The sequence below is a fragment of the Carlito syrichta genome, unplaced genomic scaffold, assembly GCF_000164805.1.
Source record: "Carlito syrichta isolate Samal-C Ts95f unplaced genomic scaffold, Tarsius_syrichta-2.0.1 Scaffold303290, whole genome shotgun sequence".
Classification (NCBI taxonomy): domain Eukaryota; kingdom Metazoa; phylum Chordata; class Mammalia; order Primates; family Tarsiidae; genus Carlito; species Carlito syrichta.
The window spans coordinates 136410-157924 of NW_007247386.1; the positions used below are offsets into that span (position 1 = coordinate 136410).

General features: G+C 50.3%; 1 pseudogene; it reads left to right on the forward strand.

Moving 5' to 3' along the window:
- Window positions 1–441: 441 nt before the first annotated feature.
- The window catches only part of LOC110595654, a 46033-nt pseudogene continuing 24959 nt past the window's right edge, over window positions 442–21515 (forward strand).

Consider the following 21515-nt stretch of genomic DNA (forward strand, 5'->3'; position numbering starts at 1 on the left):
CTTCTGCAGGGCAGGTGGAGTGTGTGTGTGTGTGTGTGTGTGTGTGTGTGTGTGTGTGTGTGTGAGAGAGAGAAATGGGTTTTGGGGGAACCTACACATCTGGGAAGTGAGTGTGAGTCTGAAGCCACTCTGTGGGCGGGGCCTAGTGTGCCCCAGCAGCCCCAGGGGGATCGGCAACTCCCCACGGTGGCCCCTGGATCCTGAGACCTCCCCCAGTCTCTCTCGCTTTGTGAAGCCAACTCCCTTGCTGGCGACCCCTGGACTTGGCCGATCCCACGCCGGAACTTCTTGATGGCGCCATCTACCCCCACCGCCTCCTCTTCCTCCCCTCCCGTGGATTCCTCTGCCCACTTCCCGCCATTCCGTGGACACGGATGTGACCGTCTAAGGTTTCATAGAGGGGTAGTGGGCCAGAGTAAAGCAGCTCTTACTAAGTCGTCGATGGCCAACTTGACTCTGAACGATGGTGGGCTCCGTCTCCATGCGCCTCCGCCGTGCCGCGTTCCCTCCATTCACTCTCCTGGCCTCCCGGGTGTCACTCTCGCCTGTGGCTCCTCCTCCTGGGTCTCCCTCACCTCTTCCATCATCCCTGCTGACTTCTCACCTTCAACTCTCTTCTTGCTCTAAGCTCTGCCCCTGGGTGGGCTCCTCTGGGCGCATATGTCCTCTGCGCAGACAGCAATATCTCCAGCCTCAGCTTTTCCCTGAGTCTTGAGCCTGAGTCATAGCTCATCTGGTCTTGTTGCTTTTCTTTTGGCAGAGACAGGGTCTCGCTACGTTGCCCAGGCCACAGTGAAATGGTGCGACTGTAGCTCACCACAGCCTCTAAGTCCTGTGTTCAAGAGGTCCTCCCACTTCAGCCTCCCAAGTAGCTGGGATATAGATACACACCACCACGCCCGTCTAATTTTTTTTCCTTTTTGATACTTTTTGTGGAGACAGAGTCTTGCTAGGTTGCCCAGACTGGTCTCGAACTCCTGGGCTCAAGAGATCCTCCCACCTCAGCCTCCAAAGTGCTGGGATGACAAGCTTGAGCCACCATGCCTGGCCTCATCTGGTCATGTTATCTGAGCGCACTCTGTGCTCCCCAAGTGCTCCTCCGCCCATCCCTCCCTGTGCTAGTGGTTACCAGTGAGCACAACTACCCAAAGTGGACGCTGGAAGTCACCTAGACCCCTCCTTCCCTCACCTCCCTGTATACTTTACCCCTAGCTGTGCAGCCTCTTACCAGAAACTTCTTTTACTCTATCCCTGCACTCCATTTCCCACCCCCACCACCCCCACCATCTAGGTCTGCCCCGCCTCATTTCTTCCTGGATTACTGTGAAATTTCCCAACTAAATTTTCTGCCTCCAGGCGCTTCCAGCTCCAATCCCTCCTCTCCACAGCTGCCAGCGTTCTCTTACTAAAAACAGATCGAAATATGCCATTTTCTGCCTCGAAGCTTCCAGAGCCTCTCCACTGCCGACAGAATAAAAGCCCAATGTTTTTCTATCAGCATTCAAGGACTTTCAGTCCATGCTGAGTTCATCTCCCAACCAACCCTCCATCACCTACTTTCCTGCACACTTTGCTCAGCCTCCTAGTCTCTTTGATCACACTGCCATCTTTTCCACATGTGGGTCCTTGTCTGAAAAGGGCTAGGCCATCCCTCTGGAATAATCCTACAAGCACAGAGTTCAAGGCCCTACTCTATAAAATCTCCCCCCACCAGCAGCTGAATCCTCTCTTACCTTTGTCCATAAAGAGTACACATCACTCTGAATAGCTGTCATTTTTCTAGGTCTGTCTCGCTCCACCAGTTGGTAAATATCTTGAGGCCCAGGATCATGTTGGAATCAACCAATGCCTGGCAGTGTCTGGCATATTTAGGTAGTTAGTGGGCGCCTGTTACGATTATTATTATTATTATTATTTGAGTTGGAGTCTCACTCTGTCGCCCAGACTGGAGTGCAGTGGCTGCTGCCACCGCAGCCTCGACCTGCTGGGCTCCGGTGATCCTTCCGCCTCAGCCTTCCGAGTAGCTGGAACTACAGGCGCGTGCTACCACGCCCAGCTAATTTTTTGATTTATTGTGGAGATGAGGTCTCGCCAAGTTGCCCAGGCGGGTCTCAAACCAGCGGGCTCAGGCAATCCACTCACTTCGGCCTCCCAAAGCTCGGGATTACAGGCTGAGCCACCGAACCCAGCCAATTATTATTATTTTGAATTGGTGTCTTGCTCTGTTGCCCAGGCTGGAGTACGGTGGCATGATCACGGCTCACTGCAGCTTCAACCACCTGGATTCACGTGATTCTCCCACCTCAGCCTCTCTAGTAGCTGGGACTACAGGTGGGCACCACCGCATCTGACTAATTTTTTTATTTTTATTTTTTTGAGTTGGAGTCTCACTCTGTTGCCCAGACTGGAGGGCAATGGTGCTCTCCCAGCCACAGCAGCCTCGAGCTGCTGAGCTCAGGCAGTCTTTTCACCTCAACCTTCCAAGTAGCTGGAACTACAGACATGCGCCACTGCGCCTGGCTAATTTTTTGATTTATTGCAGAGATGAGGGCTCGCCAAATTGCCCAGGCTGGTCTTGAACCCATGGGCTCAGGCAATCCTCTCACCTCGGCCACCCAAAGTGTTGGGATTATCGATGTGAGCCACCGTGACTGCCGGTTTTTTTTTTTTTTTTGTAGAGACAAAGTCTTGCTGTATTGCCCAGGCTGGTCTTGAACTCCTGGGCTCAAGTCATCCTCCTGCCTCAACCCCCCAAAGTGCTGGGGTTGCAGGTGTGAGTCACCGTGCCTGGCCAATGGGTGTCTATTATTGAAGGAATAAATGAAGAAACAGCTGAATGAATGATTTTGGTCGCTGGGCCTCATTCTTTCTCCTCTGAGAGTATAAGCTACAGTGGTGGGGGTGGGCTGGGAACACACTTCTCACATCCTGTGAATCAGGGTTTCCCCAGGACAGTGCCCAGCACATAGTGTGTCCTGGGTGCTTGTGTGAGGGGTGTGGAAAAGGTCCTGGGTTGGGGTCGACTTGGATGTCTTTGGAATGAAAAACATCAACTTTCCTCTTTCCGTTTTATGGATGAGGCAACCAAGTGTAAAGCTTAACACTTCTTCTCAGGTGCATGGCAGCATCACATCTCCCAAGCAACAGGGCACCGGTTTCTGTGGGTCCCTTCTTTAGGGGTAGCTGACCACTGGGGCCCTCAGCATACCAGGAACAGAACAACCTCGAGCTGAATCCACGTGGGCATGTCACTCTTTCCAGACTGCAGGTCTCTTCTCCGGGAGAACTGGCCTTTTTTTATTTTTTATTTTTTTGAGTTGGAGTCTCACTCTGTCGCCCAGGTTGGAGGGCAGTGGCACGCTCCCGGCCACCGCAGCCTCGATCTGCTGGGCTCAGGTGATCCTTCCCCCTCAGCCTTCCAAGTAGCCAGAACTACAGGCATGTGCTACCAGCTCGTTTTTGACTTATTGTAGAGACGAGGTCTTGCCAAGTTGCCCTGGTGGGTCTTGAACCCACGGGCTCAGGCAATCCACTTGCCTTGGCCTCCCAAAGTGCTGGGATTACAGGCTGAGCCACCGAGCCCAGTCTTTGTTTTAAAAATAAAATTTTATTGAAATCAATGCTGGGATTGGAGGGCAGGGTTGGTTCTTGTGTTTATTTGCAATTTTGATATTTTGTTCATCATGAACTTTTGCATTAATTTTGATTTTAAAAATTATTGTTAACCAGAAGCGATGGCTCATGACTGTAACCTCAGTGCTTCGGGAGGCTAAGGTGTGGGGATTGCTTGAGACCAGGAGTTCCAGACCAGCCTGGGCAATACAGTGAGACTCTGCCTCTACCAAATTTAAAAGGCATTAAATTATTATCTATCTTATCGTTGAGCTCGGTGGCTCATGCCTGAAATCCCAGCAATTTGTGAGGCCGAGGCAAGAGGATCACTTGAACCCAGGAGTTTGAGACAAGCCTAGGCAACATAGTGAGACCTCATTTCTACAAAACATTAAACAAACAAACAAAAATTAGCCAGGTACGATGGTACTCACCTGTACCAGCTTCTCAGGAGGCTGAGGCGGAAGGATAACCTGAGCCCAACAGGTCGAGGCTACAGTGAGGCATGATCACGCCACTGTACTCCAGCCTGGATGCCAGAGGTATTATCTTGATCTCTGAGTGTTAGGTTAAAAAATATCCCAGTGGGGCCCCCAAATGTTAGGACAGGCCCGTCGGGGGTGTGGGGTTGTGTGATCCAGTGCCGCATCAAAGATACAAAGAATTGCACAGAAGTTAGATGGAAAAATACAGTTTATTCAGAAAGTAAATGAGAGGGAGAGAGAGAGAGATTGATTTACTTCCTCAAAGTAGGGGAGGGGGCCAAAGCTTAGGAAAACATGGCCAGACCGTAGCTTAGCAAGGCAATGGTAAATGGCTGCTCGAACTCAAATCCTTTTAAACTTTCCCTTTGATGGGGGCAGGGTGTTAAGGTGACTGGGTGGTGGTCTGCCCCATGTCATATGAAGGGGACAGGCAAGCACAGGTACTGATGCCAGGTGACGGACAGCAGGTAGATGGGTGGGCTACTCACATGACTGCTGCCATGGTGACGGGGTCTGTCTGCGTCAGGAAGGTCAGGAAGGGCTGATTAGGTTAACTTAGGTCTTATGGCTGAAGGCAAATACTTTGAACAGAAGAGCTAATTAGTACAAAACAAGCTGGGAAGGGGAATGCAAAGCAATTAGCAGTAGCTACCTCTGAGAAACCGGTTCTGTCCTCAGCTAGGGATTCCAGGGCGGAGTGAACTGCTAGAAAAGCTTGACAACTAGGCAGTGTTAAGATGGCTGAAGTTGGAGTCTCACTGCTGCCCAGGCTGGCGTGCAGTGGCCCACTCACAGCCACCACATCCTCAACCCGCTGGGCTCAGGTGATCCTTCTGCCTCAGCCTTCCAAGTAGTTGGAACTACTTATTTATTTATTGTAGAGACAAGGTCTCACCAAGTTGCCCAGGCTGGTCTCGCACCCCTGGGCTCAGGCAGTCCTTTTGCCTCCACCTCCCAAAGTGCTGGCATAACAAGCGTGAGCCACCGCACCCAGCTGTTCCGCCCTTTTACTGAGTTTGGGGGGCACTCCCTTAAATTGTGCCAGAGACAGGTGCCTCAGGTCCTCCCTCCAGTGTACGCTGGGTCTCGGGATGGGCAACTGCAGGTCAGCGCTGCCGGGGCTCACTTGCCCTGGGTTCCTGGCCAGTCACAGCCCCAAGCAGCCTGGATAAAGCATCTGCAGGCCTGGACACGCCCCATCCTTCAGAGATTGTGACTGGGTTTGGCTTCTTTAGGAAATCGGGTCTCTCCTCACGGCTGGTGTCTCTTTGTGGAACTGCTATGATCAGCCAGCCACCAGAGGCGACAGGATCGAGCTTCTAGTGTCTTCTAAGTTAAACCCTGTGCTGCTCATCCATCCTGCCCTCTTCTGACTGGTCCGCCTACCCCCAGCCTCAACCCTTTCCATCCTAGCCTCCACAGTGCCACCAGGGGCACCTGAACAAAGCGCACTTCTCGCCCCGGTGTGTTCTGGCTAACTTTCCAGCGTCCGAGTCACGAAGACCTGTGCCAGGAACTGACAAAGACTTTTTCCTTGATCACACCTGATCAGGATCTTCTGGGTCCTCCCTCTGATGACACCTTGACTTTAGGCTCTGTCCTCAGACTATTTAGTCCAGCTGTAGCAAAGATCTCTGGGTCTATCTAGCAAACACCCCCACCGTCCTTGATGTATGATCAAATTCCTCATCCCCCACCCTGGACATCTTTTTTTTCTTTTTAAATACATATTTTTTATTTTAAAATTGTGGGCTACAGTTAAGGGTTAGGTATACAAATATGCATTGTGCAGGTACCCTTGTTGATGAGGTGTTCAGCAAGAATTCCCCTGGCCTGTGTGTGTTCACTTAGTCATTTTCCAGCCACTGACCCCACCCTGCTTCTTGGCCATATATCTCCCTGGTCCTTGTCTTCAGAGTTAAGCCGGATCTCTCTCCCCTACTGCAAGCCCCAATGTAGTAGCCCCCATGGAATAAGATCTTCCTTACTGTTTTTGTTTTGTTTGGTTTTGAGTTGGAGTCTCACTCTGTTGCCTGGGCTGGAATGCAGTGGAATACTCACAGCCACTGCAGCCTCGACCTGCTAGGCTCAGGCAATCCTTCTGCCTCGGCCTTCCAAGTAGCCAGAACAGCAGGTGTGCTCTACCATGCCTGGATAATTTTTGATTTATTGTAGAGACGATGTCTAGTCAAGTTGCCCAGGCTGGTCTCAAACCCACGGGCTTAGGCAATCTACTCGCCTCGGCCTCCCAAAGTGCTGGGATTACAGGCTGAGCCACCAAGCCCAGCCCCTTACTGTCTTTTAACAAGTTTGTTTGTTTTTTGAGTTGGGGTCTCACTCTGTGGTCCAGGCTGTAGTGCAGTGGCACACTCCCAGCCACCGCAGCCTCAAACTACTGGGTTCAGGTGATCCTTCCACTTCAGCCTTTCAAGTAGCTGGAACCACAGACTTGTGTCACCACACCCAGCTAATTTTTATTTATTTATTGTAGAGACAAGTTCTCTGCTGTGTTGCCCAGGCTGGTCTCAAATCCACAGCCTCAGGCAATCTTCTCACCTCCACCTCCCAAAGTACTGGCATGAGCCACCACATGCAACAAGTTTGTTTGTTTTCTGAGTCAAGGTTTCACTCTCTGGCCCCTGACTAGAGTACAGTAGCATGATCACAGCTCACTGTAACCTTAACCTCCTGGACTCAGGCGATCTTCCTGCCTCTACTTCCAGAATAGTTGGGACTACAGGAACACGCTACCTCGCCCAGCTACTTTTAAATTTTTTAGTCGAGATGAGGTCTTGCTATGTTGCCCAGGCTGGTCTCAAACTCCTGGGCTCAAGCAGTCCTCCCACCTTGGCCTCCCTAAGTTCTGGGATGACAGGCATGAGCCACTGTGCCTGCTTCTTGAACAAGTGAATAAGCAATTTTTCCTTTAACCAAACAAGCTGCCTTCCTGCACTGGTGGCCCTCAGGTCCTGGGCTCCAGTCACTCCTTGTGGCATGGAGTGTGTGTGTCCCCTTTCTTCCTTCTTCCTGTCTGTGTGTATGCAGTTCCTTCCCTTGACTGCCTTTCCCTGATCACCAGCCTGAGAGGCTCCCTGCCTCTCCTGATTCCTCTCTGTCTACCTCAATTCGCCCACGGATGCATCTGCACTCCAGTTACATTTATCAACAGGTCTGTGTCCCCTTCTTTTTTTTTTTGAGTTGGAGTCTCACTCCTTCGCCCAGGCTGGAGTGCAGTGGCATGCTCATGGTCACCCCAGCATCCACTGTCTGGGCTCCAGTGATCCTTCTGCCTCAGCCTTCCAAGGAGCTGGAACTACAGGTGCACGCTACTACACCCGACTAATTTTTTGATTTATTGTAGTGATGAGGTCTTGCCTGCCCAGGCGGGTCTCAAACCTGCAGGCTCAGGCAATCCACTCGCCTCAGCCTCCCAAAGTGCTGGGATGACAGGCTGAGCCACCGAGCCTGGCCTGTATCCCCTTCTAAACTGTGAACTCCTGAGGGCTGTCCATTCCCCTTCTGGTCCCCCCACCCATCTCCACATGCCCAGTACAAGGCCTGGCCTGAAACAGGCACTGAGTAAATGAATGAAGGAATTCATGATGGAAAGAGTACCCTTTAGGGGAGAAAAAAAGTCTCCTCGCCTGTCACAAGGTTCATGGCTTGAGACCTCTGTAACAAAAGATAGGCTTGGCTGGGTGCCGTGGCTCACACCTGTTATCCCAGCACTCTGGGAGGTGGAGGTGAGAGGATTGCCTGAGAACAGTGGTTCGAGACCAGCCTGGACAACTTGGTGAGACCTTGTCTCTACAATAAATTAAAAAATTAGCCAGGCTGGTGGCACACACCTGTGATTCCAGCAACTTGGAAGGCTGAGGTGGAAGGAGCACCTGAGCCCAAGAGGTTGAGGCTGTGGTGGCCATGAGCGTGCCACTGTACTTCAGCCTGGATGACAGAGTGAGACTCCAATTTAAAAAAAAAAGGTTAACAAGAGAAAAGTACACTTTTTCTTTTGAGTCAGGGTCTCACTCTGTCACCCAGGTTGGAGTACAGTGGCATGATCATAACTCATTGCAACCTTGGACCTCCTGGGCTCAGGTGATCCTGAGCTGAGGCTACAGGTGTATGCTACTACATATATATGTTAGCCAGGGTTAGTAGCATTTTTTTTTGTTTTGGTAGAGACAAGATCTCACTATGTTGCCCAGGCTGATCTTGATCTCCTGGGCTCAAGCAATCCTCCTGTCTTGGCCTCCCAAAGTGCTAGGCTTACAGGCATGAGCCACTGCACCCAGCTGAAAAGCATACACATGGTAGGATGCTCCTGTAGTTTTTTTGTTTTGTTTTGTTTTGTTTTTTTAGTCGGAACCTCATTCTGTCACCCAGGCTGGAGTGCAGTGGCACACTCACAGCCAACACAGCCTCGACCTGCTGGGCTCCAGCGATCCTTCTGCCTCTGCCTTCCAAGTAGCTGTAACCACAGACACAAGCCACCACTCTCGGCTAATTTTCTGATTTATTGTAGAGACGAGTTCTTGCCATGTGCCCAGGCTGGTCTCGAACCTATAGGCTCAGGCAATCCTCTTGCCTCCGCCTCGCAAAGTGCTGGGATGACAGGCATGAGCCACGGCAACCCAGTCTATTTAACAAGTTTTATGTGACATGAGAACCTTCATAAATGAAATGAAGACCTAGAGAAACAGAAAACACCATGTGTATTTATGCTTAGGTTTGATGAGAGGACAGAGAGGACGTTTCTATTGGTAATCCACTCAGTAGGGACTGTTCAGATTCTGAAGGCTGAATCTTCATTCCTTCCCTCTGGGTATAAGGAGGACCCCTCTGAAATGACCTACTCTGGAGGAAGGACAGATAATTCTTTTAAGGTCGACTTCCGGGGAGAATGGCAGGAGAGGGCAGGGAGACCCTCCTGTGTCTGCTGTTCTCTTAAGTGCCAAGGTGCCGTGTTTTAGGGTCGCGTGTCCTGGACTCTGACATCTTCTTGTTTGTCCCTTTAGGATTTGCCACGCAGCAAGATTTTGAGCAGAGCCTGAGTCCCTGGCTTCGTCTTAGAGCTTGTAGCCTCAGGTTTGGGGGCCAGGGGTAGCACCTTGGGAGGACAGGGCCATTTCAGGGGAGGAAATTAAAACGAAATTGCATGAATTGGTTTTCATATGGAACCGTGCTTCTTGAGGGTGCTGGATGTCCGGTTAAACAAACAACGAGAAGGATAGAGTCACTTCGGCTATCATTTTGTGCAGTAGGAGAAAAGAAGAAAAACAATGATGCTGATTTGAGATTCAGCCTTGGCTGAGGGGCAGTGGGGCGGGGGCAGCTGGTGAGGGCTCCCGTTGTCTGGGGTCAGAGGTCGCAGGCACAATGGCTGCCTGGGGACCAGGCTGGAGGCTCTGGAGGGATGGAAAAACCTTGCCTGCCGCCTCTCCTCGGCAGACCCTGGCCGCTAACCGGAGCCAGCTGAGCGAACACAGAGGCACTGCAGCCGGCGCGGATCCCAGCTTCCTCTGAAATTTCCAATCCTCTTTTTTCCTGTTGGATTCCAGACAGATGAAATTTTCCTGGCCCCAGCCCGTTCCTGGCAGCATCTCCCCTCTGAATCATCATAAATCAGGGCTAGGGTGAGCGCTGGGATTTTCCTGATTGACAAGCTGCTGCCCTGGTAAAATGGGGCTCCGTATTCCAGGCTAAGCATAACCCTGGGGTGCCTGCCCAAGTCCCCCCACCTTCGCAAGTCCCTGCAGGGATCTGCTTTGTATTTTATTTTTTGGGTTTTTTTTTTTTTTTTTTAGTTGGAGTCTCACTCTGTCATGCAGTCTGGAGTGCAGTGGCACACTCACAGTCACTGCAGTCTCGACCCACTGGGCTCCAGCGATCCTTCCGTCTCAGCCTTTCAAGTAGCCAGAACTACAGGCATGCGCTACCACGCCTGGCTAAGTTTTGATTTATTGTGGAGACGAGGGCTTGCCAAGTTGCCTGGGCCGGTCTCGAACTCGTGGGCTCAGGCAATCCATTCACCTCGGCCTCCCAAAGTGCTGGGATGACAGGCTGAGCCACTGAGCCCGGCCTGCTTTGTATGTGAAATATTCCTATCTGTCTGTGATGATTATTTCATAGAGAAGAGCTGTGGTCGTGTGGCAGCGGCCGCTGAGGGCCGATTGGTCCTAGGCGACACCATTGTTCACAGGATTGCATGTGGGCCCGTGCATTCCTCAAAGGCTCCATCATCCTCGGAGCCCCCAATTAATTTCAATACAAACAGCGGATCTGCCCCCCACCCCCGCACCTTTGCCGCCATAACACATGAGGTCATGCTGCTTCGGTTAACCCCAGGAGTTACTGGGGAGAAGTGGGGGGCTCCCGGGACCCCGGGAGGCGGGGTCTTCATCCTGCCTGGCTCAGGCCAGGCTGTTTACTGCGCGGGAGTCTGTGGCGCATCACACTGTCTCGCCTTCCTTCTCTCAGAAACTCTCAGCTCTTTGATTCCTTCTGTCTCCTTCTTTCCCCAGCCCCTTCCCCATCCCCAGCTTGCCTGCCAAGTCAGTACCCCTGCGGTTCTTTGGAAACAGCCTCCTCCCCCTCTCTGCTCTTGCATACATGGCTTCCTTCACCAGGGGCATCTTTTTGCCTCTTCACCAGGCTCCTTCTGGAAAAGTCACTGCAGGAGTTTCTTCCTCCAGGAAACCTTTCCTGATCACCCCATTCGGGGCTAAGTACCACTCTCTGGTCTGTGTTCCTCCAGTTCGTTCATTCTCAAATACTAGCCTGCATCAGAATCACCTGGAGGATTTGTTAAAACACAGATTGCTGGGCCCCGCCTGTCTCTGAATCAACAGGTCTGAGGCAGGGCCTCCAGATGTACATTTTTTTTTTTTTCTGAGTTGGAGTCTCACTCTGTCGCCCAGACTGCAGTGCAGTGACACGCTCCCAGCCACCGCAGCCTCCACCTGCTGGGCTCAGGTGATCCTTCTGTCTCAGCCTTTCAAGTAGCTGGAACTACAGGCGCATGCTATCACTTCCGGCTTATTTTTTGATTTATTGTAGAGACAAGATCTCACCAAGTTGCCTAGGCTGTTCTTGAACCCCTGAGCTCAGGCAATCCTCTCGCCTCCACCTCCCAAAGTGCTGGGATTACAGGCTTGAGCCACTGCTCCTGGTGACCTGTTTACTTTTTGTTCCCTCCCACTGGGACTGTCTTTTCCATCTCTGTATCCTACTGCTTGGCAAACAGTGCAGTTGGTGACTGGAGATTTGTAGATTAAAGGAACTGTGGGTACATAAGTCACCCGGTGGTGGCAGAGCTCAGTTGAGGCCAGTTGCTGTCCTCCGGGGGCACTGCTGGGCAGGAGGGCTAGTTCTCAGCCCCAATCAAGGTGAATCCCCCCACCCCAGGTTTCCCAGAAAGCTCCAAATGGGGCGGGGGGGGGGGCACTAAATCACAAGTACGCAAACACTCAAGTCATGATTTCTGTCCTTGCAAAGGATACGAGTCAGAGATGCCAGAAGGGCGACAGGGGAGTCAGGATTTTCACTTGATTTTTTTTCCCTTGGACACCTGGAAATGCCAGATGATGAGAGGATGCAAGGGACCCGGCCCTTCCCTTGAGTGAGGTCTGAATCCCACCCCCCTTTCCTGCCCTCTTATGCTCCAGCCACAAGGGTGGACAAGCTCTCACCCTGTACCCAAACTATGAGCTCCTTGAGGACTCGTCCAATGTCTTCATCACCTTGGGAGCGAACCCTCCACTTCCACACCAGAAACTGTGTTTTCTTCCTCCCTCCCTTCTTTCCTGTTGGGTCACACACCCAGCAGGGCCTCCAGAATGTTAGGTCAGGTCCGCTGGGAGTGTGGGTGTCTGGTGTGTGATCTGGTGCTGCATGAAAGATGCAAGGAATTGCACAGAAGTTAGATGAGAAAACATAGTTTATTTAGGAGGCAAATGAGAGAGAGAGAGAGAGAGAGAGAGAGAGGATATTTACCTCCAAGGTAAGAGAGGGGGCCAAAGCCAGGAAACATGGCCTGGACGTAACTCAAAGAGCACTTGGTCACACCATAGCCTAGCAAGGCAATGGCCGAGGGTTGCTCGGGGTTGAGTCCTTTTAATCCTTCCCTTTCATGAGGGAAGGCCATTAAGGTGATTGGGTGGTGGTCTGCTCCACATCATCATGAAGGGGAAGGTAAGCACAGGTACTGAGGTCAGGTGATGGACAGCAGGCAGATGGGTGGGTTAGTCACATGATTGCTGCCATGGCGGTGGGCTAGATGGGAGGAGACGAGGGGAGGGGTTTTTCCTGCAAGAGGTCTGTCAGAAGTTTCCAATCCACAAGCTCCTTAGCAAAAAAAACGTGGTCTTATCATTTCTATGGCTTTGCCCCGTTAAGGGGTGATCTTTTTTGTTTTGTTTTTTTTGAGTTGGAGTCTCACTTTGTCGCCCAGACTGGAGTGCAGCCGGGTGCTCCCGGTTACCGCAGCCTTGACTTGCTGGGCTCCGGCGATCCTTCCGATTAGCCAGAATTACAGGCGCGCGCTACCACGCCTGGTTAATTTTTTATTTACTGTAGAGATGAGGTCTCACCAAGTTGCCCAGGTGGGTCTCGAACCCACAGGCTCAGGCAATCCACTCACCTCATCCTCCCAAGGCGCGGGATTACAGGCTGAGCCACCGAGCCCGGCTAAGGGGTGATCTTTGACCTTCCGCCTTTGACAAGGAAACTGAAAGTCTCTTAGAGGTTATTATGGTCAGCTATGAATTGAAAGGTTGGGCTGTCCTTGTCTTGCACCTGATGGAGATTTGCTGAGCGAGTGGGGTAGATTGCCAACTTGGCTTGCAGTAAAATGTCTGAATGCTTCCTAAATCTGCCTATTGGAAATTTTTCTATGTCTAACCTGTGCTAGATTCAAAGTATGTCAGTCTAAGCAAAAATGGCTATGCTGAGGCAAAATGTGAACTAAGTTTATTCTAAGTTTCTCGGGGTCCTTCCTTTGACTTCCTCTTTCTTGAGAGGGTCTTGCTCTGTCACTTGGGCTGGAATGCAGTGGTGTGATCATAGCTCACTGAGTCCTCCTAGGCTCAAGTGATCCTCCCGCCTCAGCCTCCTGAGTAACTGGTACATGCCTCGCTAATTTTTAGAAGCGTTTTATAGAGACAAGGTCTTGCTATGTTGCCCAGGCTGGTATCAAACTCCTGGCCTCAAGTGATCCACCTCTCTGGGTCTCCCAAAGCCCTGGGATTGCAGGTGTGAGCCTCGGCGCCCCTCTGGAACTGTGTTTTCTTTTCTTTTCTTTTCTTTTTGAGTTGGAGTCTCACTCTGTCGCTCAGGCTGGAATGCAGTGGCACGCTCACGGCCACCCCAGCCTCCACCTGCTGGGCTCTGGTGATCCTTCCGCTTCAGCCTTCCAAGTAGCCAGAACTGCAGGCGTGTACTACCATGCCTGGCTAATTTTTGATTTTATTGTAGAGACAAGGTCTCGCCAAGTTGCCCGGGCGGGTCTCGAACCCGTGGGCTCAGGCAATCCACTTGCCTCGGCCTCCCAAAGTGCTGAGCCACTGAGCCTGGACTGTGTTTTCTATAGTCCCTCTGAGTACCACAGATTCCATTCCGCTTCCCCTGCTCAGCTCCCATGTCCTTCTTTGCAGTGGATACCTGACACCTCCACTGAAAGTGAGTTCAAATAGAGTCTGAGCAGGTCTCGGAGCTCACTCGCTCCTCTGGTTCTCACATGCTAGCAACTTCACTATCATGGGTTTCATTCCTGCACCGGCCGGCTGGCTCATTCATTCCTTTGCGTCTGTCCTCCAGCCTCCGGCGCTGTGCCAGGCTGGCAGTGGGCACCATCAGGGCGCTTGGAACTGGACCGCACTTGTCCATCTTCCCTGGTGTGTGGTAAGGGGGACCAGGCTGGCACTGCTCACCCTCTCACTGCCAGAGCTGCTTGGCTCCATTGCTCCTCATTCCCGGGGTGTTCTTGTAAGGGGATGTGACATGCTCAGTTAGAGGGGAGAATTGGCTGGGTGGAAGAGGGTGGCTCAGAGACTCCAGCCTGAGAGGGTTCCAAACCTCGTGCCGTCTGTGTCCACTTGGACAAATCATTTGTTGTCACTGAGCCTCAATTTCTTCTTCTGTAAAATGGGGTTAATAACCCTCACGTCCGAGGCTGAGGGAAGGAATAAAGGGGATGACATGTGTCAGCTCTGGTACAGGCACAGGCAGAGCCTAGAACAAGGACTTCAAGCTTTATCTTTGCAAGTCACAAGAGGAGTCAGCTTTCCACGGATCACCTTCATTTTCTTACAGTGACAGGGGACAGCAGTCTGAGAGGGGTGTCCCTCAGGACTGGGAAGAAGCAGCTTCACCCAGGCTGATTTCAGCTGGAAAGCCAGACCTCAGACAGGAGGGAGGAAAAATTATTAAAGGATTAAATCCGGAATAATCCTATAAGCCCCAGGAGGCTCAGAAAGCAATAAGCCACAGACCTAAAATCTGATCTGTGAAGTCATGGGGGTGGGATCAGCCCCCAAAGGCAGAGAGTGGGTTTCAACTGTACAGTGTGGTCAGATCTTTTCTAAAATATGGCCTCATTTGGCTTCTTGGACAGCGGGGTTTTTTTTTCCCCCCTCCACTTGTCATGGTTTTTAATAAGAATGAGCGAACGGCAGGAGTGGGAGAACTCTTGCTAAAATTCCATAAAAATAAAAATTTAATTAAAATACACAAGTCATGAAATTCCATCCTTGTAAAGTGAGACACCGCGGGACTCTGCCCCGAGCAGATCTCACCACCCCCAGGGCCCCGGGTTCACACAGGCTCCTCCTCCGGCGATGGAGAAGATGCAGCCTCCGTCCTCTTCGGTGGCCTTCTCCTCCACCTCTTCCTCCTCCTCCTCTCTCTGGGGTTAGAAGGAGGACCCCAGAGTCCGGAAAGGCTGCGAGGGCTGGAGTGGGGAGCGTTTTGTGAATCTGTGGCAGGGACTGAGCACCTGGGCTTGGGGGCCAGCCAGTGTCCACCTTTTCCCGGGCAGAAAGAGGAGCAGGGGCCTGGGAGCCTTGCAGTCTAGTCCTGATGATGCAACGATCGGCTGGGCACCACAAGCAACTCCCTTCTTTGTGGGCCTCAGTTTCCCCACCTCTAACGTGGGTAGATCAGGCTGGGTAAGAATTTTCCGAATCATACCTTGAGGAGTGCTAAGGATCTCACAAAACCCTTCTCAGAGCCTCCCAGGAGTCGTGGAGGGTCACGGCTCCCCTTCTTCTGCCCCCTCGCCCCCTCCTTTTGTCCGTTTCACAGATCAGGGTCTCCAGGAAGGTCTTGCTTGAACAAAGGGGCGGAAGCTGAAGAGACGTGAGCCACCCCGGGGACCGTGCTGGCCAGAGCAGTCTGCGACCTGTCCTTAACCTGCCCGTGGCAGGGGTGGGGTGTAGTGTCGGGGAGTGCGGGGGTGGGGGGTGGGGGAGAGGGGAGTCAGGCGGGGTTTGGAGAGGCCGACCACACCCACAGCCTTCCCATCTCCGGCTTCGTTTCTGTCTTGTTTTCTGAGTCAGGGAACTCTGAGGATCAGATGAAAGCTACCAATCCTTTCCTTATAAATCGTGAATCACTATGTAGGTATGTACCTATTTCTATATCCATACCTATCTATAGTGAAAATATAACTATTTGAGACATATATGTATCTAAAATAAACATTTATTAATTTTAAAATAAACTTATACATTAATTCATTAAGTATTTATTTATGTATTTTTTATTATTAATTTTTTTTTGAGTTGGAGTCTCACTGTCACCCAGACTGGAGGGTAGTGGCACGCTCCTGGTCACCGCGGCCTCGACCTGCTGGGCTCCAGCCATCCTTCTGCCTCAGCCTCCCAAGTAGCTGGAACGTACAGGTGTGCGTTACCACGCCCGGCTCATTTTTGACATATTGTAGAGACGAGGTCTCGCCAAGTTGCCCCGGCTGGTCACAAACCCATGGGCTCAGGCAATCCTCTCACTTCAGTCTCCCAAAGAGCTGGGATTACAGGCTTGAGCCACTGAGCTTGGCAATAATTTAGATTTTAAATAATATTTAATATATTTTAAATAAAATATCTGTTAAAATAAATAATTTATTTTAGTAGAATAAATAATTAAATTGTTAGTGTATACTCATGTCTTTATATTATTTATGGTAATAAATGGAAATAAATAAAATAAATAGATATACAGAAAAATTAAATACATATTTATTTTTTTCTATAAATCGTGAATCACTATGTAGGTGTCTACCTATTTCTATATCTATACCTATCTATAGTGAAAATATAACTATTTGAGCACCCAGATCCCTTTTGAGCAAGAAACTGGGAAAATTCCTTGACAAGCTTTGGGCCCCAGGCAGGGTAAGAAACGTGAGAGTAGCCGGGCGCCGTGGCTCACACTTGTAATCCCAGCACTTTGGGAGGTGGAGGTGAGAGGATTGCCTGAGCTCAGGGGTCCAAGACCAGCCTGGGCAACTTGGCAAGACCTCGTCCCTACAATAAATCAAGAAAAATTAGCTGGGCATGGTGGTGCAGGCCTGTAGTTTCAGCAACTTAGAAGGCTGAGGCAGAAGGATCACCTGAGCCCAGCAGGTCAAGGCTGCGGTGACCGGGAGGGTGCCACTGCACTCCAGCCTGGGCAACAGAATGAGACTCCAACTCAATAAAGAAAAAAGAAAAGACAAGAAATGTGGGAGCAGAACCAAGGAAGGACCACACTGCTCTGTATAAGAAAATCGTTCTTCAGGGATCCTCTTGCCTCCTGGTCAGCAGTGCCCTTGCCCTGCTTTCGTTTGGTCCAGACAGAAATCCACCCCTTTCCGTGACTTCAGTGCCCAAAACTGTGTTGTAGACTTGGTTTAAGGTTTGAAGGCCAGCAAGGTAGGGGAAATGGAAACCCCATCTATAGTTAGTTTTCTGGGCAAGGTGGCACACACACCTGTTGTCTCAGATACTCAGGAGGGAGGCTGAGGCGGGAGGATCCCTTAAGCCCAGGAGTTTGAGGCTGCAGTGAGCTCTGATTGCATCACTGCCTTTCAAACTGGGCAACAATATAGATATATATAAAAATGAGGGAAGACCCCCCCAAAAATGGAAGTATCTTTTGGAGGGAAGGCCCCTTGCAGTATACTTGGAATATTGTAATACACTTGGAATTTGTTCCTCTGGATCAAATGGTCAACCAAAGTTTTTATCTGGAAATTTTAAGAAGGTTGTGTCATGTTTTGCAGAAGAAACTTACAGAGTTGTGGCAAACAGGTGACTGGTTCTTCCACCATGACTATGCACCTGCCCACACTGTACTGAGTGTTCAGCAATTTTTTACCAAAAATGCCATGACCCTGCACCCCACACCCTCTTTATTTGCCTGATCTCACCAGGAGCAATTTTTTTTGTTTCCCCAGATGAAAAAAGTCTCAAAGGGAAACGTTTTGCAGATGTAGAAGAGGTGAAACATAAAATGGCAGAAGCACTAAGAGGCATCAACATTGATGAGTTCAAAAACTGTTTTGAGCAGTGGAAAAAGCGTCTCCATAGGTGTATTGCATCAAATGGAGTGTACTTTGAAAGTGCCTGAAGTTTAAACATGTAAGAATAATACACAAATTTTTATAAATAAATTCTGAGGCAACCCCCCCCCGGGGTCGCTTCCCACTCTGGGAGCTTTTTTGTCCTCTCAACAAATCCTTTCTCACCTTAAAAAATATAAATAAGTAAATAAATAAATTCTGTTTTTTGGGGCTCTCTCGCTCTCTCTCCCCTTATATATGTGTATGTATATATCTATACCTATGTATATAGATATAGATATGCACATAAATACAGGGGTGCCAAAAACATGTATACACATTTTAAGTATGACATTCGCTCTGAAGATGGCATCAATCAAATGAATGCTAGCATCACCATGTGACAAGTAGGACAAAGAAAATGGTGGAATTACAGTTGAGCAAACGTCATACTACACCTGGCTATCATAATTCAATTCAACTTCGAAAAGTAATCCACAGCTTTTTTTTTTTTGGGTCTCTTTCTGGCATTCAAGACGTTGAAACGAGGATGTAGTGGGTTCTCCCATGCGAAATTCTGGGTTTCCGTGGGTCCTCTGGTAGGCGCCATGATCAACTGTGCTGACCAATACAGGAGTCAAAAATCTGTATGTCGTCTCCATGAAGAGGATCCAGGGACAGCTGGACAGACTTCCCGCTGCTGGTGTGGGCGACGTGGTGATGGCCACAGTCAAGAAGGGCAAAACAGAGCTCAGAAAGACGGCACATCCACCAGTGGTCGTTTGACAATGAAAGTTATATTGGAGAAAAGACGGTGTGTATCTTTATTTTGAAGATAATGCAGGGGACATAGTCCACGATAAAGGCGAGATAAAGGGTCCTGCCATTACAGGACCAGTTGCAAAGGAGCATGCAGACTTAAGGATTGTGTCCAATGCTGGCAGCATTGCATGGGTCTTTGGTGTATTTTTAAAATTTATAAAACCATTAAAAAGTGTCTTCTCCCAGAAAAACAAAAGTAATCCATAGATAACATCTCTTAAAATGTGTATACATTTTTTGGCATCCCTGGTATATATATATATATGATATATATTTAGTCTTCAGGTAGTGAGTGATTGAATCTCAACTCAAATGTCTTTAAGAAGAAAACAGGAGAGCCAGAATATGTCGACTCGCCTATTGGAAAGTTGCCAGTGGAGCCATGGTCCTACCGAGTCACACAACTCCAGGGTGCTGTTTGCGTTGTGACAGCTCTCACGTTTGACTCAGGTGGATCCCTGTCCCCTGTCTCTCTTGGCTTAACTTCTTTTGGTCTTGGCTTCAGTTCCTCTGCTTGCAGAGATGTCTCTTCCACAAGGTTGGAAAGATGACCCCAATGGCCTCAGGCCTCCCATCCACCAGCTGGCTAACCTCCATCTCTGGATGCCTTGATGGGGCCAGGCTGGGTGAAGTGCTGATCCGGGTGGGCTGAGATACTCTATATGGCAACATTTCCAGAAACATGGAACTGGGGAAAGGCAGTTCTCTGTTTTTACCAGTTGGTGAAAGGGACATTGGGCCGATTCAAAAACAAACACACACAGAAATATGACGTTAGCATCAGAATGAGTGTCTGCTCTGCTATCTCGCTGGCCCTTGACCATTTAGCTGAGTCTGACACATGCCAGTGTTAGAGTGATTTTGTCTTGTTGGTAATGAAGTCATAGAGAGGGACTACTTTCTGTCTGGGTCAACCCAGAGCAGGACATGAATGGTCCTGGCAGGATGGCAAGATGGCCCCTAGAACCAAATTAACTTGGAAGATGGGAGGGTCAGTGGTCACCAGAAAAGTTGTCAGCCAGAATCAGCATCCTGGAGCCCCAAGAGGGGGAGAATGGGGGAGGGGTGGGTGCTTATTTTATCTGAACTCAAAGGATCGGGTGTCTTAGCTGACATCTGGATTATACACACAAAATGCTACATCCAATTCTGGGGCTTCAAGAGCCCCTGATGCCCATGCAGGGGAAAGTCCCCACCTTGACCCTGACCTGTTTCGTGGTCCTCACTTTCCCCCACCACAGTCTTATCCATGCACTTCCTTCCATGAAACAGACCCCACCCCTAACACTCAGGCCCCTACAGCTCCACTCAGATATGATAATGTATGACTCCCATGGGAATTTTCTGGACTGTTCTCAAAGACCACGGGGCAAACCTGGCGTTCTGTGTTTGTACCAGTGCCCCTTCCCCCAGGATGAGGTAGAGGTCCCGCGAAAATAAAAGATCTCCTGCTCCCCCAGCCCTCTGCTGAGAACCTGTCCTTCCTGGTGATGTAATCTCTGGCACACCGGCCTTGGCGAGAGTGAGCAGCTGGGGTCTCCCACTGCGGGCTGTTGCTGGCAGGGGGGCCGCCTGACTCCGCCTGGGCCCCTGCTGCCACAGGGCTTACTGCTACCTGATTTTCTTGAATCTGACAGCTGCAGAAAGGGTTGCAGAAAGGGTTGAAGAAAGGATTTTGAATCTGTCCCAAGAAAACAATTCAAAAGGAGAAAAGCACGACAGGCAAGACGGTGCCCACTGAGGTGGTGGTGACACTGATCACCGGTAACTCAGAAGTCTAGGCATGAGAATAACCCACATCTGCCCTGTGCCTGCCATGACTCTGCCTGCCCTCACCAGTACCCTGTGAGCTAGGGAGGTGCTGGGGCCAAGTTTACACAATGAGTGAGAGGCAGAGCGAGACTCTGAGCTTGAGTTTTCTTTTTTTTTTTTTTGAGTCAGAGTCTCACTCTGTCACCCAGGCTGGAGGGAAGTGGCATGCTTCCAGTCACCGCAGCCTCAACCTGCTGGCGACTTCCAAGTTGCTGGGACTACAGACACACGCCACCATGCCTGGGTAGTTTTTGTGATTTATTGTAGAGACGAGGTCTCACCAAGTTACCCAGGTAGGTCTCGAACTCCCGGCTCAGGCAATCCTCTCACCTCGGCGTCCCAAAGTGCTGGAATTATAGGTGTGAGCCACCATGCCCGGCCTGAGCTTGAGTTTTCAATGGTATCGCTCTGGTGAAATTCCCTCCTCTGGCTTAGCCACTTACATTTTGCTAGTTAGTTAAGTTAGCTCACAATGCTTCCAGCTCATGACTGGCTTCCTACATGCCGGGTACAATACCAGGTGCACTCCAGGAGGGCTGTTATCAAATCTTCCCCCAATCCCCTGAGAGAGATGTTGATGTTATTTATCATTTATTTTTATTTATTTATTATTTGTTTGTTTGAGTTGGGGTTGCCCTCCGACACCCAGGCTGGAGTGCAGTGGCATGGTTCCAGCCTGGACGTCCTGGGTTCAAGCGATACTTCTGCCTCAGCCTTCCAAGTAGCTGGGACTATAGGCACGCGCCACCACACCTGGCCTAGTTTATTTTTAAATAGAGACAGGATCTCACTATCTTGCCTAGACTGGTCTTAAACTCCTGGCCTCAGGCGATCCTCCCGCCTTGGTCTCTCCCAAAGTGTGGAATTACAGGCATGAGCCACCGTGCTCATCCAAATGTTATTTTATTATTATTATTTATTTTTTTTTAGTTGGAGTCTCACTCTGTCACCCAGGCTGGAGGGCAGCGGCACCTTCACGGCCACCACAGCCTCAACCTGCTAGGCCCAGGTGATCCTTCTGCCTCAGTCTTCCAAGTAGCTGGAACCACTGGTGCACACTACCATGCCCAGCTAATTTTTTAATTTATTGTAGAGACAAGGTCTCACCATGTTGTTCAGGCTTGTCTCGAACCCCTGAGCTCAGGCAGTCCTCTCACCTCCACCTCTCAAAGTGCTAGGATTATAGGCGTGAGCCATCACACCCGGCCGAATGTTATTTTAAAGATGAGGAAGCCGGCTCGGTG